General features: G+C 37.3%; 9 non-coding genes and 74 pseudogenes across 9 annotated transcripts; all 83 read left to right on the top strand.

Moving 5' to 3' along the window:
* Positions 1–56: 56 nt before the first annotated feature.
* Positions 57–175, top strand: LOC148462663 (5S ribosomal RNA). The gene has a single exon (XR_015873688.1). It is a non-coding gene; the product is annotated as a 5S ribosomal RNA (ribosomal RNA).
* Positions 176–291: 116 nt separating this feature from the next.
* Positions 292–410, top strand: LOC148462662 (5S ribosomal RNA; annotated as a pseudogene).
* Positions 411–526: 116 nt separating this feature from the next.
* LOC148462661 (5S ribosomal RNA) lies at positions 527–645 on the top strand (annotated as a pseudogene).
* A 116-nt stretch (positions 646–761) lies between these two features.
* LOC148462660 (5S ribosomal RNA) lies at positions 762–880 on the top strand (annotated as a pseudogene).
* Positions 881–996: 116 nt separating this feature from the next.
* On the top strand, positions 997–1,115 carry LOC148462659 (5S ribosomal RNA; annotated as a pseudogene).
* Positions 1,116–1,230: 115 nt separating this feature from the next.
* LOC148462658 (5S ribosomal RNA) lies at positions 1,231–1,349 on the top strand (annotated as a pseudogene).
* A 117-nt stretch (positions 1,350–1,466) lies between these two features.
* On the top strand, positions 1,467–1,585 carry LOC148462657 (5S ribosomal RNA; annotated as a pseudogene).
* A 116-nt stretch (positions 1,586–1,701) lies between these two features.
* Positions 1,702–1,820, top strand: LOC148462656 (5S ribosomal RNA; annotated as a pseudogene).
* A 116-nt stretch (positions 1,821–1,936) lies between these two features.
* On the top strand, positions 1,937–2,055 carry LOC148462655 (5S ribosomal RNA). The gene has a single exon (XR_015874435.1). It is a non-coding gene; the product is annotated as a 5S ribosomal RNA (ribosomal RNA).
* A 116-nt stretch (positions 2,056–2,171) lies between these two features.
* Positions 2,172–2,290, top strand: LOC148462654 (5S ribosomal RNA; annotated as a pseudogene).
* Positions 2,291–2,405: 115 nt separating this feature from the next.
* LOC148462653 (5S ribosomal RNA) lies at positions 2,406–2,524 on the top strand (annotated as a pseudogene).
* A 117-nt stretch (positions 2,525–2,641) lies between these two features.
* On the top strand, positions 2,642–2,760 carry LOC148462652 (5S ribosomal RNA; annotated as a pseudogene).
* A 116-nt stretch (positions 2,761–2,876) lies between these two features.
* Positions 2,877–2,995, top strand: LOC148462651 (5S ribosomal RNA; annotated as a pseudogene).
* Positions 2,996–3,111: 116 nt separating this feature from the next.
* Positions 3,112–3,230, top strand: LOC148462650 (5S ribosomal RNA; annotated as a pseudogene).
* Positions 3,231–3,346: 116 nt separating this feature from the next.
* LOC148462649 (5S ribosomal RNA) lies at positions 3,347–3,465 on the top strand (annotated as a pseudogene).
* A 351-nt stretch (positions 3,466–3,816) lies between these two features.
* LOC148462648 (5S ribosomal RNA) lies at positions 3,817–3,935 on the top strand (annotated as a pseudogene).
* A 115-nt stretch (positions 3,936–4,050) lies between these two features.
* LOC148462647 (5S ribosomal RNA) lies at positions 4,051–4,169 on the top strand (annotated as a pseudogene).
* Positions 4,170–4,285: 116 nt separating this feature from the next.
* Positions 4,286–4,404, top strand: LOC148462646 (5S ribosomal RNA; annotated as a pseudogene).
* A 116-nt stretch (positions 4,405–4,520) lies between these two features.
* Positions 4,521–4,639, top strand: LOC148462645 (5S ribosomal RNA; annotated as a pseudogene).
* A 116-nt stretch (positions 4,640–4,755) lies between these two features.
* LOC148462644 (5S ribosomal RNA) lies at positions 4,756–4,874 on the top strand (annotated as a pseudogene).
* Positions 4,875–4,990: 116 nt separating this feature from the next.
* Positions 4,991–5,109, top strand: LOC148462643 (5S ribosomal RNA; annotated as a pseudogene).
* A 115-nt stretch (positions 5,110–5,224) lies between these two features.
* LOC148462642 (5S ribosomal RNA) lies at positions 5,225–5,343 on the top strand (annotated as a pseudogene).
* Positions 5,344–5,460: 117 nt separating this feature from the next.
* On the top strand, positions 5,461–5,579 carry LOC148462641 (5S ribosomal RNA; annotated as a pseudogene).
* A 116-nt stretch (positions 5,580–5,695) lies between these two features.
* On the top strand, positions 5,696–5,814 carry LOC148462640 (5S ribosomal RNA; annotated as a pseudogene).
* Positions 5,815–5,930: 116 nt separating this feature from the next.
* Positions 5,931–6,049, top strand: LOC148462639 (5S ribosomal RNA). The gene has a single exon (XR_015874434.1). It is a non-coding gene; the product is annotated as a 5S ribosomal RNA (ribosomal RNA).
* Positions 6,050–6,165: 116 nt separating this feature from the next.
* LOC148462638 (5S ribosomal RNA) lies at positions 6,166–6,284 on the top strand (annotated as a pseudogene).
* A 351-nt stretch (positions 6,285–6,635) lies between these two features.
* LOC148462637 (5S ribosomal RNA) lies at positions 6,636–6,754 on the top strand (annotated as a pseudogene).
* A 116-nt stretch (positions 6,755–6,870) lies between these two features.
* LOC148462636 (5S ribosomal RNA) lies at positions 6,871–6,989 on the top strand (annotated as a pseudogene).
* Positions 6,990–7,105: 116 nt separating this feature from the next.
* LOC148462635 (5S ribosomal RNA) lies at positions 7,106–7,224 on the top strand. Its single transcript, XR_015874433.1, has one exon. It is a non-coding gene; the product is annotated as a 5S ribosomal RNA (ribosomal RNA).
* Positions 7,225–7,340: 116 nt separating this feature from the next.
* On the top strand, positions 7,341–7,459 carry LOC148462634 (5S ribosomal RNA; annotated as a pseudogene).
* Positions 7,460–7,810: 351 nt separating this feature from the next.
* On the top strand, positions 7,811–7,929 carry LOC148462633 (5S ribosomal RNA; annotated as a pseudogene).
* Positions 7,930–8,045: 116 nt separating this feature from the next.
* LOC148462632 (5S ribosomal RNA) lies at positions 8,046–8,164 on the top strand (annotated as a pseudogene).
* Positions 8,165–8,279: 115 nt separating this feature from the next.
* LOC148462631 (5S ribosomal RNA) lies at positions 8,280–8,398 on the top strand (annotated as a pseudogene).
* Positions 8,399–8,515: 117 nt separating this feature from the next.
* On the top strand, positions 8,516–8,634 carry LOC148462630 (5S ribosomal RNA; annotated as a pseudogene).
* Positions 8,635–8,750: 116 nt separating this feature from the next.
* Positions 8,751–8,869, top strand: LOC148462629 (5S ribosomal RNA; annotated as a pseudogene).
* A 116-nt stretch (positions 8,870–8,985) lies between these two features.
* LOC148462628 (5S ribosomal RNA) lies at positions 8,986–9,104 on the top strand. The gene has a single exon (XR_015874432.1). It is a non-coding gene; the product is annotated as a 5S ribosomal RNA (ribosomal RNA).
* A 116-nt stretch (positions 9,105–9,220) lies between these two features.
* LOC148462627 (5S ribosomal RNA) lies at positions 9,221–9,339 on the top strand (annotated as a pseudogene).
* A 351-nt stretch (positions 9,340–9,690) lies between these two features.
* Positions 9,691–9,809, top strand: LOC148462626 (5S ribosomal RNA; annotated as a pseudogene).
* A 116-nt stretch (positions 9,810–9,925) lies between these two features.
* LOC148462625 (5S ribosomal RNA) lies at positions 9,926–10,044 on the top strand (annotated as a pseudogene).
* Positions 10,045–10,160: 116 nt separating this feature from the next.
* On the top strand, positions 10,161–10,279 carry LOC148462624 (5S ribosomal RNA). The gene has a single exon (XR_015874431.1). It is a non-coding gene; the product is annotated as a 5S ribosomal RNA (ribosomal RNA).
* Positions 10,280–10,395: 116 nt separating this feature from the next.
* On the top strand, positions 10,396–10,514 carry LOC148462623 (5S ribosomal RNA; annotated as a pseudogene).
* Positions 10,515–10,865: 351 nt separating this feature from the next.
* On the top strand, positions 10,866–10,984 carry LOC148462622 (5S ribosomal RNA; annotated as a pseudogene).
* A 116-nt stretch (positions 10,985–11,100) lies between these two features.
* On the top strand, positions 11,101–11,219 carry LOC148462621 (5S ribosomal RNA; annotated as a pseudogene).
* Positions 11,220–11,335: 116 nt separating this feature from the next.
* LOC148462620 (5S ribosomal RNA) lies at positions 11,336–11,454 on the top strand. Its single transcript, XR_015874429.1, has one exon. It is a non-coding gene; the product is annotated as a 5S ribosomal RNA (ribosomal RNA).
* Positions 11,455–11,570: 116 nt separating this feature from the next.
* Positions 11,571–11,689, top strand: LOC148462619 (5S ribosomal RNA; annotated as a pseudogene).
* A 115-nt stretch (positions 11,690–11,804) lies between these two features.
* On the top strand, positions 11,805–11,923 carry LOC148462618 (5S ribosomal RNA; annotated as a pseudogene).
* Positions 11,924–12,040: 117 nt separating this feature from the next.
* LOC148462617 (5S ribosomal RNA) lies at positions 12,041–12,159 on the top strand (annotated as a pseudogene).
* A 116-nt stretch (positions 12,160–12,275) lies between these two features.
* Positions 12,276–12,393, top strand: LOC148462616 (5S ribosomal RNA; annotated as a pseudogene).
* Positions 12,394–12,509: 116 nt separating this feature from the next.
* LOC148462615 (5S ribosomal RNA) lies at positions 12,510–12,628 on the top strand (annotated as a pseudogene).
* A 116-nt stretch (positions 12,629–12,744) lies between these two features.
* Positions 12,745–12,863, top strand: LOC148462614 (5S ribosomal RNA; annotated as a pseudogene).
* Positions 12,864–12,978: 115 nt separating this feature from the next.
* LOC148462613 (5S ribosomal RNA) lies at positions 12,979–13,097 on the top strand (annotated as a pseudogene).
* A 116-nt stretch (positions 13,098–13,213) lies between these two features.
* LOC148462612 (5S ribosomal RNA) lies at positions 13,214–13,332 on the top strand (annotated as a pseudogene).
* A 116-nt stretch (positions 13,333–13,448) lies between these two features.
* Positions 13,449–13,567, top strand: LOC148462611 (5S ribosomal RNA). Its single transcript, XR_015873832.1, has one exon. It is a non-coding gene; the product is annotated as a 5S ribosomal RNA (ribosomal RNA).
* Positions 13,568–13,683: 116 nt separating this feature from the next.
* LOC148462610 (5S ribosomal RNA) lies at positions 13,684–13,802 on the top strand (annotated as a pseudogene).
* A 116-nt stretch (positions 13,803–13,918) lies between these two features.
* LOC148462609 (5S ribosomal RNA) lies at positions 13,919–14,037 on the top strand (annotated as a pseudogene).
* Positions 14,038–14,153: 116 nt separating this feature from the next.
* LOC148462608 (5S ribosomal RNA) lies at positions 14,154–14,272 on the top strand (annotated as a pseudogene).
* Positions 14,273–14,388: 116 nt separating this feature from the next.
* On the top strand, positions 14,389–14,507 carry LOC148462607 (5S ribosomal RNA; annotated as a pseudogene).
* A 116-nt stretch (positions 14,508–14,623) lies between these two features.
* Positions 14,624–14,742, top strand: LOC148462606 (5S ribosomal RNA; annotated as a pseudogene).
* A 116-nt stretch (positions 14,743–14,858) lies between these two features.
* LOC148462605 (5S ribosomal RNA) lies at positions 14,859–14,977 on the top strand (annotated as a pseudogene).
* A 116-nt stretch (positions 14,978–15,093) lies between these two features.
* Positions 15,094–15,212, top strand: LOC148462604 (5S ribosomal RNA; annotated as a pseudogene).
* A 116-nt stretch (positions 15,213–15,328) lies between these two features.
* LOC148462603 (5S ribosomal RNA) lies at positions 15,329–15,447 on the top strand (annotated as a pseudogene).
* A 115-nt stretch (positions 15,448–15,562) lies between these two features.
* LOC148462602 (5S ribosomal RNA) lies at positions 15,563–15,681 on the top strand (annotated as a pseudogene).
* Positions 15,682–15,797: 116 nt separating this feature from the next.
* LOC148462601 (5S ribosomal RNA) lies at positions 15,798–15,916 on the top strand (annotated as a pseudogene).
* Positions 15,917–16,031: 115 nt separating this feature from the next.
* On the top strand, positions 16,032–16,150 carry LOC148462600 (5S ribosomal RNA; annotated as a pseudogene).
* A 116-nt stretch (positions 16,151–16,266) lies between these two features.
* LOC148462599 (5S ribosomal RNA) lies at positions 16,267–16,385 on the top strand (annotated as a pseudogene).
* Positions 16,386–16,500: 115 nt separating this feature from the next.
* LOC148462598 (5S ribosomal RNA) lies at positions 16,501–16,619 on the top strand (annotated as a pseudogene).
* Positions 16,620–16,736: 117 nt separating this feature from the next.
* On the top strand, positions 16,737–16,855 carry LOC148462597 (5S ribosomal RNA; annotated as a pseudogene).
* Positions 16,856–16,971: 116 nt separating this feature from the next.
* LOC148462596 (5S ribosomal RNA) lies at positions 16,972–17,089 on the top strand (annotated as a pseudogene).
* A 116-nt stretch (positions 17,090–17,205) lies between these two features.
* LOC148462595 (5S ribosomal RNA) lies at positions 17,206–17,324 on the top strand (annotated as a pseudogene).
* A 116-nt stretch (positions 17,325–17,440) lies between these two features.
* On the top strand, positions 17,441–17,559 carry LOC148462594 (5S ribosomal RNA; annotated as a pseudogene).
* A 115-nt stretch (positions 17,560–17,674) lies between these two features.
* Positions 17,675–17,793, top strand: LOC148462593 (5S ribosomal RNA; annotated as a pseudogene).
* A 116-nt stretch (positions 17,794–17,909) lies between these two features.
* LOC148462592 (5S ribosomal RNA) lies at positions 17,910–18,028 on the top strand (annotated as a pseudogene).
* A 116-nt stretch (positions 18,029–18,144) lies between these two features.
* LOC148462591 (5S ribosomal RNA) lies at positions 18,145–18,263 on the top strand (annotated as a pseudogene).
* Positions 18,264–18,379: 116 nt separating this feature from the next.
* Positions 18,380–18,498, top strand: LOC148462590 (5S ribosomal RNA; annotated as a pseudogene).
* Positions 18,499–18,614: 116 nt separating this feature from the next.
* On the top strand, positions 18,615–18,733 carry LOC148462589 (5S ribosomal RNA; annotated as a pseudogene).
* A 116-nt stretch (positions 18,734–18,849) lies between these two features.
* On the top strand, positions 18,850–18,968 carry LOC148462588 (5S ribosomal RNA; annotated as a pseudogene).
* Positions 18,969–19,084: 116 nt separating this feature from the next.
* Positions 19,085–19,203, top strand: LOC148462587 (5S ribosomal RNA). The gene has a single exon (XR_015873397.1). It is a non-coding gene; the product is annotated as a 5S ribosomal RNA (ribosomal RNA).
* Positions 19,204–19,319: 116 nt separating this feature from the next.
* LOC148462586 (5S ribosomal RNA) lies at positions 19,320–19,438 on the top strand (annotated as a pseudogene).
* A 116-nt stretch (positions 19,439–19,554) lies between these two features.
* On the top strand, positions 19,555–19,673 carry LOC148462585 (5S ribosomal RNA; annotated as a pseudogene).
* Positions 19,674–19,789: 116 nt separating this feature from the next.
* LOC148462584 (5S ribosomal RNA) lies at positions 19,790–19,908 on the top strand (annotated as a pseudogene).
* A 116-nt stretch (positions 19,909–20,024) lies between these two features.
* LOC148462583 (5S ribosomal RNA) lies at positions 20,025–20,143 on the top strand (annotated as a pseudogene).
* A 115-nt stretch (positions 20,144–20,258) lies between these two features.
* On the top strand, positions 20,259–20,377 carry LOC148462582 (5S ribosomal RNA; annotated as a pseudogene).
* A 116-nt stretch (positions 20,378–20,493) lies between these two features.
* On the top strand, positions 20,494–20,612 carry LOC148462581 (5S ribosomal RNA; annotated as a pseudogene).
* Positions 20,613–20,644: the final 32 nt, after the last annotated feature.

Raw genomic sequence — 20,644 nt, 5'->3', positions numbered from 1 at the left:
TCATTGAATTTACTTGAGTTAAGAAGTAATAGAGGTCTAAAGTTAAGGCTTTTAGCATCTACAGCCAAACCACACTGGACATGCCCAATCTCGTCTGATCTTGGAAACTATGCAGTGTTGGGCCTGGTTAGTACTTGGATGGGAGACCACCTGGGAATACCAGGTGCTGTAGGTAAATTTATGCAGCCATAACATTCTTTTCTATTACATTTTACATTACATTATTTCAACTTATCAATGAATTTACTTTAGTTAAGAAGTAATAGAGGTCTAAAGTTAATGTTTTTGAGCACCTACAGCCAAACCACACTGGACATGCCCAATCTTGTCTGATCTTGGAAGCTATGCAGTGTTGGGCCTGGTTAGTACTTGGATGAGAGACCACCTGGGAATACCAGGTGCAATAGGTAATTTTATACTGCCATAACATTCTTTTCTATTACATTTTACATTTAATTTTTTCAACTTATCAATGAATTTACTTGAGTTAAGAAGTAATAGAGGTCTAAAGTTAATGTTTTTGAGCACGTACAGCCAAACCACACTGGACATGCCCAATCTCGTCTGAACTTGGAAGCTATGCAGTGTTGGGCCTGGTTAGTACATTGATGGGAGACCACCTTGGAATACCAGGTGTTGTAGGTAATTTTATACTGCCATAACATTCTTTTCTATTACATTTTACATTTAGTTTTTTCAACTTATCAATGAATTTACTTGAGTTAAAAAGTAATAGAGGTCTAAAGTTAATGTTTTTGAGTACCTACAGCCAAACCACACTGGACATGCACAATCTCGTCTGACCTTGAAAGCTATGCAGTGTTGGGCCTGGTTAGTACGTGGGTGGGAGACCACCTGGGAATACCAGGAGCTGTAGGTAATTTTATATGGCCATAACATTCTTTTCTATTACATTTTAAATTTAATTTTTTCAACTTATCAATGAATTTACTTGAGTTAAGAAGTAAAAGAGGTCTAAAGTTAATGTTTTTGAGAACCTACAGCCAAACCACACTGGACATGCCCAATCTCGTCTGATCTTGGAATCTATGCAGTGTTGGACCTGGTTAGTACTTGGATGGGAGACCACCTAGGAATCACAGGTGCTGTAGGTAATTTTATACTGCCATAACAGTCTTTTCTATTACATTTTACATTTAATTTTTTCAACTTATCAATGAATTTACTTGAGTTAAGAAGTAATAGAGGTCTAAAGTTAAGGCTTTTAGCACCTACAGCCAAACCACACTGGACATGGCCAATGTCATCTTATCTTGGAAGCTATGCAGTGTTGGGCATGGTTAGTACTTGGATGGGAATCTGCCTGGGAATACCAGGTGCTGTAGGTAATTTTATACTGCCATAACATTCTTTTCTATTACATTTTACATTTAATTTTTTTCCACTTATCAATGAATTTACTTGAGTTAAGAAGTAATAGAGTTCTAAAGTTAATCTTTTTGAGTACCTACAGCCAAACCACACTGGACATATCCAATCTCTTCGGATCTTGGAAACTATGCAGTGTTGGGCCTGGTTAGTACTTGGATGGGAGACCACCTGGGAATACCAGGTGCTGTAGGTAATTTTATTCTGCCATAACAGTCTTATCTATTACATTTTACATTTAATTTTTTCAAAATATCAATGAATTTACTTGAGTAAAGAAGTAAAAGAGGTCTAAAGTTAATGTTTTTGATGGCCTACAGCCAAACCACACTGGACATGCCCAATCTCATCTGAACTTGGAAGCTATGCACTGTTAGGCCTGGTTAGTACTTGGATGGGAGTCCACCTGGGAATACCAGGTGCTGTAGGTAATTTTATACTGCCATAACATTCTTTTCTATTACATTTTACATTTAATTTTTTCAACTTCTCAATGAATTTACTTGAGTTTAAAAGTAATAGAGGTCTAAAGTTAATATTTTTGAGCACCTACAGCCAAACCACACTGGACATGCCCAATCTCGTCTGATCTTGGAAACTATGCAGTGTTGGGCCTGGTTAGTACTTGGATGGGAGACCACCTGGGAATACCAGGTGCTGTAGGTAATTTTAAGCAGCCATAACATTCTTTTCTATTACATTTTACATTTATTTTTTTCAACTTATCAATGAATTTACTTGAGTTAAGAAGTAATAGAGGTCTAAAGTTAATGGTTTTGAGCACCTACAGCCAAACCACACTGGACATGCCCAATCTCGTCTGATCTTGGAAGCTATGCAGTGTTGGACCTGGTTAGTACTTGGATGGGAGACCACCTAGGAATCACAGGTGCTGTAGGTAATTTTATACTGCCATAACAGTCTTTTCTATTACATTTTACATTTAATTTTTTCAACTTATCAATGAATTTACTTGAGTTAAGAAGTAATAGAGGTCTAAAGTTAAGGCTTTTAGCACCTACAGCCAAACCACACTGGACATGGCCAATGTCGTCTTATCTTGGAAGCTATGCAGTGTTGGGCATGGTTAGTACTTGGATGGGAATCCGCCTGGGAATACAAGGTGCTGTAGGTAATTTTATACTGCCATAACATTCTTTTCTATTACATTTTACATTTAATTTTTTTCCACTTATCAATGAATTTACTTGAGTTAAGAAGTAATAGAGTTCTAAAGTTAATCTTTTTGAGTACCTACAGCCAAACCACACTGGACATATCCAATCTCTTCGGATCTTGGAAACTATGCAGTGTTGGGCCTGGTTAGTACTTGGATGGGAGACCACCTGGGAATACCAGGTGCTGTAGGTAATTTTATTCTGCCATAACAGTCTTATCTATTACATTTTACATTTAATTTTTTCAAAATATCAATGAATTTACTTGAGTAAAGAAGTAAAAGAGGTCTAAAGTTAATGTTTTTGATGGCCTACAGCCAAACCACACTGGAAATGCCCAATCTCATCTGAACTTGGAAGCTATGCATTGGTAGGCCTGGTTAGTACTTGGATGGGAGACCACCTGGGAATACCAGGTGCTGTAGGTAATTTTATACTGCCATAACATTCTTTTCTATTACATTTTACATTTAATTTTTTCAACTTCTCAATGAATTTACTTGAGTTTAAAAGTAATAGAGGTCTAAAGTTAATATTTTTGAGCACCTACAGCCAAACCACACTGGACATGCCCAATCTCGTCTGATCTTGGAAGCTATGCAGTGTTGGACCTGGTTAGTACTTGGATGGGAGACCACCTAGGAATCACAGGTGCTGTAGGTAATTTTATACTGCCATAACAGTCTTTTCTATTACATTTTACATTTAATTTTTTCTACTTATCAATGAATTTACTTGAGTTAAGAAGTAATAGAGGTCTAAAGTTAATGCTTTTGCGCACCTACAGCCAAACCACACTGGGCATGCCCAATCTCGTCTGATCTTGGAAGCTATGCAGTGTTGGGCCTGGTTAGTACTTGGATGGGAGACCACCTGGGAATACCACGTGCTGTAGGTAATTTTATATAGCCATAACATTCTTTTCTATTACATTTTAAATTTAATTTTTTCAACTTATCAAATAATTTACTTGAGTTAAGAAGTAATAGAGGTCTAAAGTTAATGTTTTTGAGCACCTACAGCCAAACCACACTGGATATGCCCAATCTCGTCTGATCGTAGAAGCTGTGCAGTGTTGGGCCTGGTTAGTACTTGGATGGGAGACAACCGGGGAATACCAGATGCTGTAGGTAAATTAAAGCAGCCATAACATTCTTTTCTATTACATTTTACATTTAATTTTTTCAACTTATCAATGAATTTACTTGAGTTAAGAAGTAAAAGAGGTATAAAGTTAATGTTTTTGAGCACCTACAGCCAAACCACACTGGACATGCCCAATCTCGTCTGATCTTGGCAGCTATGCAGTGTTGGACCTGGTTAATACTTGGATGGGAGACCACCTAGGAATCCCAGGTGCTGTAGGTAATTTTATACTGCCATAACAGTCTTTTCTAATACATTTTACATTTAATTTTTTCAACTTATCATTGAATTTACTTGAGTTAAGAAGTAATAGAGGTCTAAAGTTAAGGCTTTTAGCATCTACAGCCAAACCACACTGGACATGCCCAATCTCGTCTGATCTTGGAAACTATGCAGTGTTGGGCCTGGTTAGTACTTGGATGGGAGACCACCTGGGAATACCAGATGCTGTAGGTAAATTTATGCAGCCATAACATTCTTTTCTATTACATTTTACATTACATTATTTCAACTTATCAATGAATTTACTTTAGTTAAGAAGTAATAGAGGTCTAAAGTTAATGTTTTTGAGCACCTACAGCCAAACCACACTGGACATGCCCAATCTTGTCTGATCTTGGAAGCTATGCAGTGTTGGGCCTGGTTAGTACTTGGATGAGAGACCACCTGGGAATACCAGGTGCAATAGGTAATTTTATACTGCCATAACATTCTTTTCTATTACATTTTACATTTAATTTTTTCAACTTATCAATGAATTTACTTGAGTTAAGAAGTAATAGAGGTCTAAAGTTAATGTTTTTGAGCACGTACAGCCAAACCACACTGGACATGCCCAATCTCGTCTGAACTTAGAAGCTATGCAGTGTTGGGCCTGGTTAGTACATGGATGGGAGACCACCTTGGAATACCAGGTGTTGTAGGTAATTTTATACTGCCATAACATTCTTTTCTATTACATTTTACATTTAGTTTTTTCAACTTATCAATGAATTTACTTGAGTTAAAAAGTAATAGAGGTCTAAAGTTAATGTTTTTGAGTACCTACAGCCAAACCACACTGGACATGCACAATCTCGTCTGACCTTGGAAGCTATGCAGTGTTGGGCCTGGTTAGTACGTGGGTGGGAGACCACCTGGGAATACCAGGAGCTGTAGGTAATTTTATACTGCCATAACATTCTTTTCTATTACATTTTAAATTTAATTTTTTCAACTTATCAATGAATTTACTTGAGTTAAGAAGTAAAAGAGGTCTAAAGTTAATGTTTTTGAGAACCTACAGCCAAACCACACTGGACATGCCCAATCTCGTCTGATCTTGGAATCTATGCAGTGTTGGACCTGGTTAGTACTTGGATGGGAGACCACCTAGGAATCACAGGTGCTGTAGGTAATTTTATACTGCCATAACAGTCTTTTCTATTACATTTTACATTTATTTTTTTCAACTTATCAATGAATTTACTTGAGTTAAGAAGTAATAGAGGTCTAAAGTTAAGGCTTTTAGCACCTACAGCCAAACCACACTGGACATGGCCAATGTCATCTTATCTTGGAAGCTATGCAGTGTTGGGCATGGTTAGTACTTGGGTGGGAATCTGCCTGGGAATACCAGGTGCTGTAGGTAATTTTATACTGCCATAACATTCTTTTCTATTACATTTTACATTTAATTTTTTTCCACTTATCAATGAATTTACTTGAGTTAAGAAGTAATAGAGTTCTAAAGTTAATCGTTTTGAGTACCTACAGCCAAACCACACTGGACATATCCAATCTCTTCGGATCTTGGAAACTATGCAGTGTTGGGCCTGGTTAGTACTTGGATGGGAGACCACCTGGGAATACCAGGTGCTGTAGGTAATTTTATTCTGCCATAACAGTCTTATCTATTACATTTTACATTTAATTTTTTCAAAATATCAATGAATTTACTTGAGTAAAGAAGTAAAAGAGGTCTAAAGTTAATGTTTTTGATGGCCTACAGCCAAACCACACTGGACATGCCCAATCTCATCTGAACTTGGAAGCTATGCAGTGTTAGGCCTGGTTAGTACTTGGATGGGAGTCCACCTGGGAATACCAGGTGCTGTAGGTAATTTTATACTGCCATAACATTCTTTTCTATTACATTTTACATTTAATTTTTTCAACTTCTCAATGAATTTACTTGAGTTTAAAAGTAATAGAGGTCTAAAGTTAGTATTTTTGAGCACCTACAGCCAAACCACACTGGACATGCCCAATCTCGTCTGATCTTGGAAACTATGCAGTGTTGGGCCTGGTTAGTACTTGGATGGGAGACCACCTGGGAATACCAGGTGCTGTAGGTAATTTTAAGCAGCCATAACATTCTTTTCTATTACATTTTACATTTATTTTTTTCAACTTATCAATGAATTTACTTGAGTTAAGAAGTAATAGAGGTCTAAAGTTAATGGTTTTGAGCACCTACAGCCAAACCACACTGGACATGCCCAATCTCGTCTGATCTTGGAAGCTATGCAGTGTTGGACCTGGTTAGTACTTGGATGGGAGACCACCTAGGAATCACAGGTGCTGTAGGTAATTTTATACTGCCATAACAGTCTTTTCTATTACATTTTACATTTAATTTTTTCAACTTATCAATGAATTTACTTGAGTTAAGAAGTAATAGAGGTCTAAAGTTAAGGCTTTTAGCACCTACAGCCAAACCACACTGGACATGGCCAATGTCGTCTTATCTTGGAAGCTATGCAGTGTTGGGCATGGTTAGTACTTGGATGGGAATCTGCCTGGGAATACAAGGTGCTGTAGGTAATTTTATACTGCCATAACATTCTTTTCTATTACATTTTACATTTAATTTTTTTCCACTTATCAATGAATTTACTTGAGTTAAGAAGTAATAGAGTTCTAAAGTTAATCTTTTTGAGTACCTACAGCCAAACCACACTGGACATATCCAATCTCTTCGGATCTTGGAAACTATGCAGTGTTGGGCCTGGTTAGTACTTGGATGGGAGACCACCTGGGAATACCAGGTGCTGTAGGTAATTTTATTCTGCCATAACAGTCTTATCTATTACATTTTACATTTAATTTTTTCAAAATATCAATGAATTTACTTGAGTAAAGAAGTAAAAGAGGTCTAAAGTTAATGTTTTTGATGGCCTACAGCCAAACCACACTGGAAATGCCCAATCTCATCTGAACTTGGAAGCTATGCAGTGTTAGGCCTGGTTAGTACTTGGATGGGAGACCACCTGGGAATACCAGGTGCTGTAGGTAATTTTATACTGCCATAACATTCTTTTCTATTACATTTTACATTTAATTTTTTCAACTTCTCAATGAATTTACTTGAGTTTAAAAGTAATAGAGGTCTAAAGTTAATATTTTTGAGCACCTACAGCCAAACCACACTGGACATGCCCAATCTCGTCTGATCTTGGAAACTATGCAGTGTTGGGCCTGGTTAGTACTTGGATGGGAGACCACCTGGGAATACCAGGTGCTGTAGGTAATTTTAAGCAGCCATAACATTCTTTTCTATTACATTTTACATTTATTTTTTTCAACTTATCAATGAATTTACTTGAGTTAAGAAGTAATAGAGGTCTAAAGTTAATGTTTTTGAGCACCTACAGCCAAACCACACTGGACATGCCCAATCTCGTCTGATCTTGGAAGCTATGCAGTGTTGGACCTGGTTAGTACTTGGATGGGAGACCACCTAGGAATCACAGGTGCTGTAGGTAATTTTATACTGCCATAACAGTCTTTTCTATTACAGTTTACATTTAACTTTTTCAACTTATCAATGAATTTACTTGAGTTAAGAAGTAATAGAGGTCTAAAGTTAAGGCTTTTAGCACCTACAGCCAAACCACACTGGACATGGCCAATGTCGTCTTATCTTGGAAGCTATGCAGTGTTGAGTATGGTTAGTACTTGGATGGGAATCCGCCTGGGAATACCAGGTGCTGTAGGTAATTTTATACTGCCATAACATTCTTTTCTATTACATTTTACATTTAATTTTTTTCCACTTATCAATGAATTTACTTGAGTTAAGAAGTAATAGAGTTCTAAAGTTAATCTTTTTGAGTACCTACAGCCAAACCACACTGGACATGTCCAATCTCTTCGGATCTTGGAAACTATGCAGTGTTGGGCCTGGTTAGTACTTGGTTGGGAGACCACCTGGGAATACCAGGTGCTGTAGGTAATTTTATTCTGCCATAACAGTCTTATCTATTACATTTTACATTTAATTTTTTCAAAATATCAATGAATTTACTTATGTAAAGAAGTAAAAGAGGTCTAAAGTTAAAGTTTTTGAGGGCCTACAGCCAAACCACACTGGACATGCCCAATCTCGTCTGAACTTGGAAGCTATGCAGTGTTGGGCCTGGTTAGAACTTGGATGGGAGACCACCTGGGAATACCAGGTGCTGTAGGTAATTTTATTCTGCCATAACAGTCTTATCTATTACATTTTACATTTAATTTTTTCAACTTATCAATGAATTTACTTGAGTTAAGAAGTAATAGAGGTCTAAAGTTAAGGCTTTTAGCACCTACAGCCAAACCACACTGGACATGGCCAATGTCATCTTATCTAGGAAGCTATGCAGTGTTGGGCATGGTTAGTACTTGGATGGGAATCCGCCTGGGAATACCAGGTGCTGTAGGTAATTTTATACTGCCAAAACATTCTTTTCTATTACATTTTACATTTAATTTTTTTCCACTTATCAATGAATTTACTTGAGTTAAGAAGTAAAAGAGGTCTAAAGTTAATCTTTTTGAGTACCTACAGCCAAACCACACTGGACATATCCAATCTCTTCGGATCTTGGAAACTATGCAGTGTTGGGCCTGGTTAGTACTTGGATGGGAGACCACCTGGGAATACCAGGTGCTGTAGGTAATTTTATTCTGCCATAACAGTCTTATCTATTACATTTTACATTTAATTTTTTCAAAATATCAATGAATTTACTTGAGTAAAGAAGTAAAAGAGGTCTAAAGTTAATGTTTTTGATGGCCTACAGCCAAACCACACTGGACATGCCCAATCTCATCTGAACTTGGAAGCTATGCAGTGTTAGGCCTGGTTAGTACTTGGATGGGAGACCACCTGGGAATACCAGGTGCTGTAGGTAATTTTATACTGCCATAACATTCTTTTCTATTACATTTTACATTTAATTTTTTCAACTTCTCAATGAATTTACTTGAGTTTAAAAGTAATAGAGGTCTAAAGTTAATATTTGTGAGCACCTACAGCCAAACCACACTGGACATGCCCAATCTCGTCTGATCTTGGAAACTATGCAGTGTTGGGCCTGGTTAGTACTTGGATGGGAGACCACCTGGGAATACCAGGTGCTGTAGGTAATTTTAAGCAGCCATAACATTCTTTTCTATTACATTTTACATTTATTTTTTTCAACTTATCAATGAATTTACTTGAGTTAAGAAGTAATAGAGGTCTAAAGTTAATGGTTTTGAGCACCTACAGCCAAACCACACTGGACATGCCCAATCTCGTCTGATCTTGGAAGCTATGCAGTGTTGGACCTGGTTAGTACTTGGATGGGAGACCACCTAGGAATCACAGGTGCTGTAGGTAATTTTATACTGCCATAACAGTCTTTTCTATTACATTTTACATTTAATTTTTTCAACTTATCAATGAATTTACTTGAGTTAAGAAGTAATAGAGGTCTAAAGTTAAGGCTTTTAGCACCTACAGCCAAACCACACTGGACATGGCCAATGTCGTCTTATATTGGAAGCTATGCAGTGTTGGGCATGGTTAGTACTTGGATGGGAATCCGCCTGGGAATACAAGGTGCTGTAGGTAATTTTATACTGCCATAACATTCTTTTCTATTACATTTTACATTTAATTTTTTTCCACTTATCAATGAATTTACTTGAGTTAAGAAGTAATAGAGTTCTAAAGATAATCTTTTTGAGTACCTACAGCCAAACCACACTGGACATATCCAATCTCTTCGGATCTTGGAAACTATGCAGTGTTGGGCCTGGTTAGTACTTGGATGGGAGACCACCTGGGAATACCAGGTGCTGTAGGTAATTTTATTCTGCCATAACAGTCTTATCTATTACATTTTACATTTAATTTTTTCAAAATATCAATGAATTTACTTGAGTAAAGAAGTAAAAGAGGTCTAAAGTTAATGTTTTTGATGGCCTACAGCCAAACCACACTGGAAATGCCCAATCTCATCTGAACTTGGAAGCTATGCAGTGTTAGGCCTGGTTAGTACTTGGATGGGAGACCACCTGGGAATACCAGGTGCTGTAGGTAATTTTATACTGCCATAACATTCTTTTCTATTACATTTTACATTTAATTTTTTCAACTTCTCAATGAATTTACTTGAGTTTAAAAGTAATAGAGGTCTAAAGTTAATATTTTTGAGCACCTACAGCCAAACCACACTGGACATGCCCAATCTCGTCTGATCTTGGAAACTATGCAGTGTTGGGCCTGGTTAGTACTTGGATGGGAGACCACCTGGGAATACCAGGTGCTGTAGGTAATTTTAAGCAGCCATAACATTCTTTTCTATTACATTTTACATTTATTTTTTTCAACTTATCAATGAATTTACTTGAGTTAAGAAGTAATAGAGGTCTAAAGTTAATGTTTTTGAGCACCTACAGCCAAACCACACTGGACATGCCCAATCTCGTCTGATCTTGGAAGCTATGCAGTGTTGGACCTGGTTAGTACTTGGATGGGAGACCACCTAGGAATCACAGGTGCTGTAGGTAATTTTATACTGCCATAACAGTCTTTTCTATTACATTTTACATTTAATTTTTTCAACTTATCAATGAATTTACATGAGTTAAGAAGTAATAGAGGTCTAAAGTTAAGGCTTTTAGCACCTACAGCCAAACCACACTGGACATGGCCAATGTCGTCTTATCTTGGAAGCTATGCAGTGTTGAGTATGGTTAGTACTTGGATGGGAATCCGCCTGGGAATACCAGGTGCTGTAGGTAATTTTATACTGCCATAACATTCTTTTCTATTACATTTTACATTTAATTTTTTTCCACTTATCAATGAATTTACTTGAGTTAAGAAGTAATAGAGTTCTAAAGTTAATCTTTTTGAGTACCTACAGCCAAACCACACTGGACATGTCCAATCTCTTCGGATCTTGGAAACTATGCAGTGTTGGGCCTGGTTAGTACTTGGTTGGGAGACCACCTGGGAATACCAGGTGCTGTAGGTAATTTTATTCTGCCATAACAGTCTTATCTATTACATTTTACATTTAATTTTTTCAAAATATCTATGAATTTACTTGAGTAAAGAAGTAAAAGAGGTCTAAAGTTAATGTTTTTGATGGCCTACAGCCAAACCACACTGGACATGCCCAATCTCATCTGAACTTGGAAGCTATGCAGTGTTAGGCCTGGTTAGTACTTGGATGGGAGACCACCTGGGAATACCAGGTGCTGTAGGTAATTTTATACTGCCATAACATTCTTTTCTATTACATTTTACATTTAATTTTTTCAACTTCTCAATGAATTTACTTGAGTTTAAAAGTAATAGAGGTCTAAAGTTAATATTTTTGAGCACCTACAGCCAAACCACACTGGACATGCCCAATCTCGTCTGATCTTGGAAACTATGCAGTGTTGGGCCTGGTTAGTACTTGGATGGGAGACCACCTGGGAATACCAGGTGCTGTAGGTAATTTTAAGCAGCCATAACATTCTTTTCTATTACATTTTACATTTATTTTTTTCAACTTATCAATGAATTTACTTGAGTTAAGAAGTAATAGAGGTCTAAAGTTAATGTTTTTGAGCACCTACAGCCAAACCACACTGGACATGCCCAATCTCGTCTGATCTTGGAAGCTGTGCAGTGTTGGACCTGGTTAGTACTTGGATGGGAGACCACCTAGGAATCACAGGTGCTGTAGGTAATTTTATACTGCCATAACAGTCTTTTCTGTTACATTTTACATTTAATTTTTTCAACTTATCAATGAATTTACTTGAGTTAAGAAGTAATAGAGGTCTAAAGTTAAGGGTTTTAGCACCTACAGCCAAACCACACTGGACATGGCCAATGTCGTCTTATCTTGGAAGCTATGCAGTGTTGGGTATGATTAGTACTTGGATGGGAATCCGCCTGGGAATACCAGGTGCTGTAGGTAATTTTATACTGCCATAACATTCTTTTCTATTACATTTTACATTTAATTTTTTTCCACTTATCAATGAATTTACTTGAGTTAAGAAGTAATAGAGTTCTAAAGTTAATCTTTTTGAGTACCTACAGCCAAACCACACTGGATATGTCCAATCTCTTCGGATCTTGGAAACTATGCAGTGTTGGGCCTGGTTAGTACTTGGATGGGAGACCACCTGGGAATACCAGGTGCTGTAGGTAATTTTATTCTGCCATAACAGTCTTATCTATTACATTTTACATTTAATTTTTTCAAAATATCAATGAATTTACTTATGTAAAGAAGTAAAAGAGGTCTAAAGTTAATGTTTTTGAGGGCCTACAGCCAAACCACACTGGACATGCCCAATCTCGTCTGAACGTGGAAGCTATGCAGTGTTGGGCCTGGTTAGTACTTGGATGGGGACCACCTGGGAATACCAGGTGCTGTAGGTAATTTTATACTGCCATAACATTCTTTTCTATTACATTTTACATTTAATTTTTTCAACTTATCAATGAATTTACTTGAGTTTAGAAGTAATAGAGGTCTAAAGTTAATGTTTTTGAGCACCTACAGCCAAACCACACTGGACATGGCCAATCTCGTCTGATCTTGGAAGCTCTGCAGTGTTGGGCCTGGTTAGTACTTGGATGGGAGACCACCTGGGAATACCAGGTGCTGTAAGTAATTTTAAGCAGCCATAACATTCTTTTCTATTACATTTTACATTTAATTTTTTCTACTTATCAATGAATTTACTTGAGTTAAGAAGTAAAAGATGTCTAAAGTTAATATTTTTGAGCACCTACAGTCAAACCACACTGGACATGCCCAATCTCATCTGATCTTGGAAGCTATGCAGTGTTGGGCCTGGTTAGTACTTGGATGAGAGACCACCTGGGAATACCAGGAGCTGTAGGTAATTTTATACTGCCATAACATTATTTTCTATTATATTTTACATTTAGTTTTACAACTTATCATTGAATTTACTTGAGTTAAGAAGTAAAAGAGGTCTAAAGTTAATGTTTTTGAGCACCTACAGCCAAACCACACTGGACATGCCCAATCTCGCCTGATCTTAGAAGCTATGCAGTGTTGGGCCTTGTTAGTACTTGGATGGGAGATCACCTGGGGATACCAGGTGCTGTAGGTAATTTTATACTGCCATAACATTCTTTTCTATTACATTTTACATTTAATTTTTTTAACTTATCAATGAATTTACTTGAGTTAAGAAGTAATAGCAGTATAAATTTAATGCTTTTGAGCGCCTACAGCCAAACCACACTGGACATGCCCAATCTCGTCTGATCTTGGAAACTATGCAGTGTTGGGCCTGGTTAGTACTTGGATGGGAGACCACCTGGGAATACCAGGTGCTGTATGTAATTTTATACTGCCATAACATTCTTTTCTATTACATTTTACATTTAATTTTTTCAACTTATCAATGAATTTACTTGAGTTAAGAAGTAAAAGAGGTCTAAAGTTAATGTTTTTGAGCACCTACAGCCAAACCACACTGGACATGCCCAATCTCATCTGATCTTGGAAGCTATGCAGTGTTGGGCCTGGTTAGTACTTGTATGGGAGACCACCTGGGAATACCAGGTGCTGTAGGTAATTTTATACTGCCATAACACTCTTTTCTATTACATTTTACATTTAATTTTTTCAACTTATCAATGAATTTACTTGAGTTAAGAAGTAATACAGGTCTAAAGTAAATGTTTTTGAGCACCTACTGCCAAACCACACTGGACATGCCCAATCTCGTCTGATATTGGAAGCTATGTAGTGTTGGGCCTGGTTAGTACTTGGATGGGAGACCACCTAGGAATCCCTGGTGCTGTAGGTAATTTTATACTGCCATAACAGTCTTTTCTATTACATTTTACATTTAATTTTTTCAACTTATCAATGAATTTACTTGAGTTAAGAAGTAATAGAGGTCTAAACTTAATGCTTTTGAGCACAGACAGCCAAACCACACTGGACATGCCCAATCTCGTCTGATCTTGGAAGCTATGCAGTGTTGGGCCTGGTTAGTACTTGGATGGGAGACCACCTGGGAATACCAGGTGCAGTAGGTAATTTTATACTGCCATATCATTCTTTTCTATTACATTTTACATTTAATTTTTTCAACTTATCAATGAATTTACTTGAGTTAAGAAGTAATAGAGGTCTAAACTTAATGCTTTTGAGCACCTACAGCCAAACCACACTGGACATGCCCAATCTCGTCTGATCTTGGAAGCTATGCAGTGTTGGGTCTGGTTTGTACTTGGATGGGAGACCACCTGGGAATACCAGGTGCTGTAGGTAATTTTAGACAGCCATAACATTCTTTTCTATTTCATTTTACATTTCATTTTTTCAACTTATCAATGAATTTACTTGAGTTAAGAAGTAAAAGAGGTCTAAAGTTAATGTTTTTGAGCACCTACAGCCAAACCACACTGGACATGCCCAATCTCATCTGATCTTGGAAGCTCTGCAGTGTTGGGCCTGGTTAGTACTTGGATGGGAAACCACCTGGGAATACCAGGTGCTGTAGGTAATTTTATACTGCCATAACACTCTTTTCTATTACATTTTACATTTAATTTTTTCAACTTATCAATGAATTTACTTGAGTTAAGAAGTAATACAGGTCTAAAGTAAATGTTTTTGAGCACCTACAGCCAAACCACACTGGACATGCCCAATCTCGTCTGATATTGGAAGCTATGCAGTGTTGGGCCTGGTTAGTACTTGGATGGGAGACCACCTAGGAATCCCTGGTGCTGTAGGTAATTTTATACTGCCATAACAGTCTTTTCTATTACATTTTACATTTAATTTTTTCAACTTATCAATGAATTTACTTGAGTTAAGAAGTAATAGAGGTCTAAACTTAATGCTTTTGAGCACAGACAGCCAAACCACACTGGACATGCCCAATCTCGTCTGATCTTGGAAGCTATGCAGTGTTGGGCCTGGTTAGTACTTGGATGGGAGACCACCTGGGAATACCAGGTGCTGTAGGTAATTTTATACTGCCATATCATTCTTTTCTATTATATTTTACATTTAATTTTTTCAACTTATCAATGAATTTACTTGAGTTAAGAAGTAATAGAGGTCTAAACTTAATGCTTTTGAGCACCTACAGCCAAACCACACTGGACATGCCCAATCTCGTCTGATCTTGGAAGCTATGCAGTGTTGGGCCTGGTTTGTACTTGGATGGGAGACCACCTGGGAATACCAGGTGCTGTAGGTAATTTTAGACAGCCATAACATTCTTTTCTATTTCATTTTACATTTCATTTTTTAAACTTATCAATGAATTTACTTGAGTTAAGAAGTAAAAGAGGATTAAAGTTAATGTTTTTGAGCACCTACAGCCAAACCACACTGGACATGCCCAATCTCGTCTGATCTTGGAAGCTATGCAGTGTTGGGCCTGGTGAGTACTTGGATGGGAGACCACCTGGGAATACCAGGTGCTGTAGGTAATTTTATACTGCCATAACATTCTTTTCTATTACATTTTACATTTCATTTTTCAACTTATCATTGAATTTACTTGAGTTAAGAAGTAAAAGAGGTCTAAAGTTAAAGTTTTTGAGCACCTACAGCCAAACCACATTGGACATGCCCAATCTCGTCTGAACTTGGAAGCTATGCAGTGTTGGGCCTGGTTAGTACTTGGATGGGAGACCACCTGGGATTACCAGGTGCTGTAGGTAATTTTATACTGCCATAACATACTTTTCTATTACATTTTACATTTAATTTTTTCAACTTATCAATGAATTTACTTGAGTTAAGAAGTAAAAGAGGTCTAAAGTTAAGGTTTTTGACCACCTACAGCCAAACCAAACTGGACATGCCCAATCTCGTCTGATCTTGGAAACTATGCAGAGTTGGGCCTGGTTAGTACTTGGATGGGAGACCACCTGGGAATACCAGGTGCTGTAGGTAATTTTATATGGCCATAACATTCTTTTCTATTACATTTTAAATTTAATTTTTCAACTTCTCAATGAATTTACTTGAGTTTAAAAGTAATAGAGGTCTAAAGTTAATATTTTTGAGCACCTACAGCCAAACCACACTGGACATGCCCAATCTCGTCTCATCTTGGAAACTATGCAGTGTTGGGCCTGGTTAGTACTTGGATGGGAGACCACCTGGGAATACCAGGTGCTGTAGGTAATTTTAAGCAGCCATAACATTCTTTTCTATTACATTTTACATTTATTTTTTTCAACTTATCAATGAATTTACTTGAGTTAAGAAGTAATAGAGGTCTAAAGTTAATGTTTTTGAGCACCTACAGCCAAACCACACTGGACATGCCCAATCTCGTCTGATCTTGGAAGCTGTGCAGTGTTGGACCTGGTTAGTACTTGGATGGGAGACCACCTAGGAATCACAGGTGCTGTAGGTAATTTTATACTGCCATAACAGTCTTTTCTGTTACATTTTACATTTAATTTTTTCAACTTATCAATGAATTTACTTGAGTTAAGAAGTAATAGAGGTCTAAAGTTAAGGGTTTTAGCACCTACAGCCAAACCACACTGGACATGGCCAATGTCGTCTTATCTTGGAAGCTATGCAGTGTTGGGTATGATTAGTACTTGGATGGGAATCCGCCTGGGAATACCAGGTGCTGTAGGTAATTTTATACTGCCATAACATTCTTTTCTATTACATTTTACATTTAATTTTTTTCCACTTATCAATGAATTTACTTGAGTTAAGAAGTAATAGAGTTCTAAAGTTAATCTTTTTGAGTACCTACAGCCAAACCACACTGGACATGTCCAATCTCTTCGGATCTTGGAAACTATGCAGTGTTGGGCCTGGTTAGTACTTGGATAGGAGACCACCTGGGAATACCAGGTGCTGTAGGTAATTTTATTCTGCCATAACAGTCTTATCTATTACATTTTACATTTAATTTTTTCAAAATATCAATGAATTTACTTATGTAAAGAAGTAAAAGAGGTCTAAAGTTAATGTTTTTGAGGGCCTACAGCCAAACCACACTGGACATGCCCAATCTCGTCTGAACGTGGAAGCTATGCAGTGTTGGGCCTGGTTAGTACTTGGATGGGGACCACCTGGGAATACCAGGTGCTGTAGGTAATTTTATACTGCCATAACATTCTTTTCTATTACATTTTACATTTAATTTTTTCAACTTATCAATGAATTTACTTGAGTTTAGAAGTAATAGAAGTCTAAAGTTAATGTTTTTGAGTACCTACAGCCAAACCACACTGGACATGCCCAATCTCGTCTGATCTTGGAAGCTCTGCAGTGTTGGGCCTGGTTAGTACTTGGATGGGAGACCACCTGGGAATACCAGGTGCTGTAGGTAATTTTAAGCAGCCATAACATTCTTTTCTATTACATTTTACATTTAATTTTTTCTACTTATCAATGAATTTACTTGAGTTAAGAAGTAAAAGATGTCTAAAGTTAATATTTTTGAGCACCTACAGTCAAACCACACTGGACATGCCCAATCTCATCTGATCTTGGAAGCTATGCAGTGTTGGGCCTGGTTAGTACTTGGATGAGAGACCACCTGGGAATACCAGGAGCTGTAGGTAATTTTATACTGCCATAACATTATTTTCTATTATATTTTACATTTAGTTTTACAACTTATCATTGAATTCACTTGAGTTAAGAAGTAAAAGAGGTCTAAAGTTAATGTTTTTGAGCACCTACAGCCAAACCACACTGGACATGCCCAATCTCGCCTGATCTTAGAAGCTATGCAGTGTTGGGCCTTGTTAGTACTTGGATGGGAGATCACCTGGGGATACCAGGTGCTGTAGGTAATTTTATACTGCCATAACATTCTTTTCTATTACATTTTACATTTAATTTTTTTAACTTATCAATGAATTTACTTGAGTTAAGAAGTAATAGCAGTATAAATTTAATGCTTTTGAGCACCTACAGCCAAACCACACTGGACATGCCCAATCTCGTCTGATCTTGGAAACTATGCAGTGTTGGGCCTGGTTAGTACTTGGATGGGAGACCACCTGGGAATACCAGGTGCTGTATGTAATTTTATACTGCCATAACATTCTTTTCTATTACATTTTACATTTAATTTTTTCAACTTATCAATGAATTTACTTGAGTTAAGAAGTAAAAGAGGTCTAAAGTTAATGTTTTTGAGCACCTACAGCCAAACCACACTGGACATGCCCAATCTCATCTAATCTTGGAAGCTATGCAGTGTTGGGCCTAGTTAGTACTTGTATGGGAGACCACCTGGGAATACCAGGTGCTGTAGGTAATTTTATACTGCCATAACACTCTTTTCTATTACATTTTACATTTAATTTTTTCAACTTATCAATGAATTTACTTGAGTTAAGAAGTAATACAGGTCTAAAGTAAATGTTTTTGAGCACATACTGCCAAACCACACTGGACATGCCCAATCTCGTCTGATATTGGAAGCTATGCAGTGTTGGGCCTGGTTAGTACTTGGATGGGAGACCACCTAGGAATCCCTGGTGCTGTAGGTAATTTTATACTGCCATAACAGTCTTTTCTATTACATTTTACATTTAATTTTTTCAAATTATCAATGAATTTACTTGAGTTAAGAAGTAATAGAGGTCTAAACTTAATGCTTTTGAGCACAGACAGCCAAACCACACTGGACATACCCAATCTCGTCTGATCTTGGAAGCTATGCAGTGTTGGGCCTGGTTAGTACTTGGATGGGAGACCACCTGGGAATACCAGGTGCAGTAGGTAATTTTATACTGCCATATAATTCTTTTCTATTACATTTTACATTTAATTTTTTCAACTTATCAATGAATTTACTTGAGTTAAGAAGTAATAGAGGTCTAAACTTAATGCTTTTGAGCACCTACAGCCAAACCACACTGGACATGCCCAATCTCGTCTGATCTTGGAAGCTATGCAGTGTTGGGCCTGGTTTGTACTTGGATGGGAGACCACCTGGGAATACCAGGTGCTGTAGGTAATTTTAGACAGCCATAACATTCTTTTCTATTTCATTTTACATTTCATTTTTTCAACTTATCAATGAATTTACTTGAGTTAAGAAGTAAAAGAGGTCTAAAGTTAATGTTTTTGAGCACCTACAGCCAAACCACACTGGACATGCCCAATCTCATCTGATCTTGGAAGCTATGCAGTGTTGGGCCTGGTTAGTACTTGGATGGGAAACCACCTGGGAATACCAGGTGCTGTAGGTAATTTTATACTGCCATAACACTCTTTTCTATTACATTTTACATTTAATTTTTTCAACTTATCAATGAATTTACTTGAGTTAAGAAGTAATACAGGTCTAAAGTAAATGTTTTTGAGCACCTACAGCCAAACCACACTGGACATGCCCAATCTCATCTGATATTGGAAGCTATGCAGTGTTGGGCCTGGTTAGTACTTGGATGGGAGACCACCTAGGAATCCCTGGTGCTGTAGGTAATTTTATACTGCCATAACAGTCTTTTCTATTACATTTTACATTTAATTTTTTCAACTTATCAATGAATTTACTTGAGTTAAGAAGTAACAGAGGTCTAAACTTAATGCTTTTGAGCACAGACAGCCAAACCACACTGGACATGCCCAATCTCGTCTGATCTTGGAAGCTATGCAGTGTTGGGCCTGGTTAGTACTTGGATGGGAGACCACCTGGGAATACCAGGTGCTGTAGGTAATTTTATACTGCCATATCATTCTTTTCTATTACATTTTACATTTAATTTTTTCAACTTATCAATGAATTTACTTGAGTTAAGAAGTAATAGAGGTCTAAACTTAATGCTTTTGAGCACCTACAGCCAAACAACACTGGACATGCCCAATCTCGTCTGATCTTGGAAGCTATGCAGTGTTGGGCCTGGTTTGTACTTGGATGGGAGACCACCTGGGAATACCAGGTGCTGTAGGTAATTTTAGACAGCCATAACATTCTTTTCTATTTCATTTTACATTTCATTTTTTCAACTTATCAATGAATTTACTTGAGTTAAGAAGTAAAAGAGGTCTAAAGTTAATGTTTTTGAGCACCTACAGCCAAACCACACTGGACATGCCCAATCTCGTCTGATCTTGGAAGCTATGCAGTGTTGGGCCTGGTGAGTACTTGGATGGGAGACCACCTGGGAATACCAGGTGCTGTAGGTAATTTTATACTGCCATAACATTCTTTTCTATTACATTTTACATTTCATTTTTCAACTTATCATTGAATTTACTTGAGTTAAGAAGTAAAAGAGGTCTAAAGTTAAAGTTTTTGAGCACCTACAGCCAAACCACATTGGACATGCCCAATCTCGTCTGAACTTGGAAGCTATGCAGTGTTGGGCCTGGTTAGTACTTGGATGGGAGACCACCTGGGCTTACCAGGTGCTGTAGGTAATTTTATACTGCCATAACATACTTTTCTATTACATTTTACATTTAATTTTTTCAACTTATCAATGAATTTACTTGAGTTAAGAAGTAAAAGAGGTCTAAAGTTAAGGTTTTTGACCACCTACAGCCAAACCACACTGGACATGCCCAATCTCGTCTGATCTTGGAAACTATGCAGAGTTGGGCCTGGTTAGTACTTGGATGGGAGACCACCTGGGAATACCAGGTGCTGTAGGTAATTTTATGCAGACATAACATTCTTTTCTATTA

The sequence above is a fragment of the Taudactylus pleione genome, unplaced genomic scaffold, assembly GCF_031769625.1.
Source record: "Taudactylus pleione unplaced genomic scaffold, aTauple2 ptg000967l, whole genome shotgun sequence".
In the NCBI taxonomy this organism is placed as follows: Eukaryota; Metazoa; Chordata; class Amphibia; order Anura; family Myobatrachidae; genus Taudactylus; species Taudactylus pleione.
Note: the sequence above shows the minus strand (reverse complement) of the source record. Positions and strands in the feature narration are given on the sequence as shown.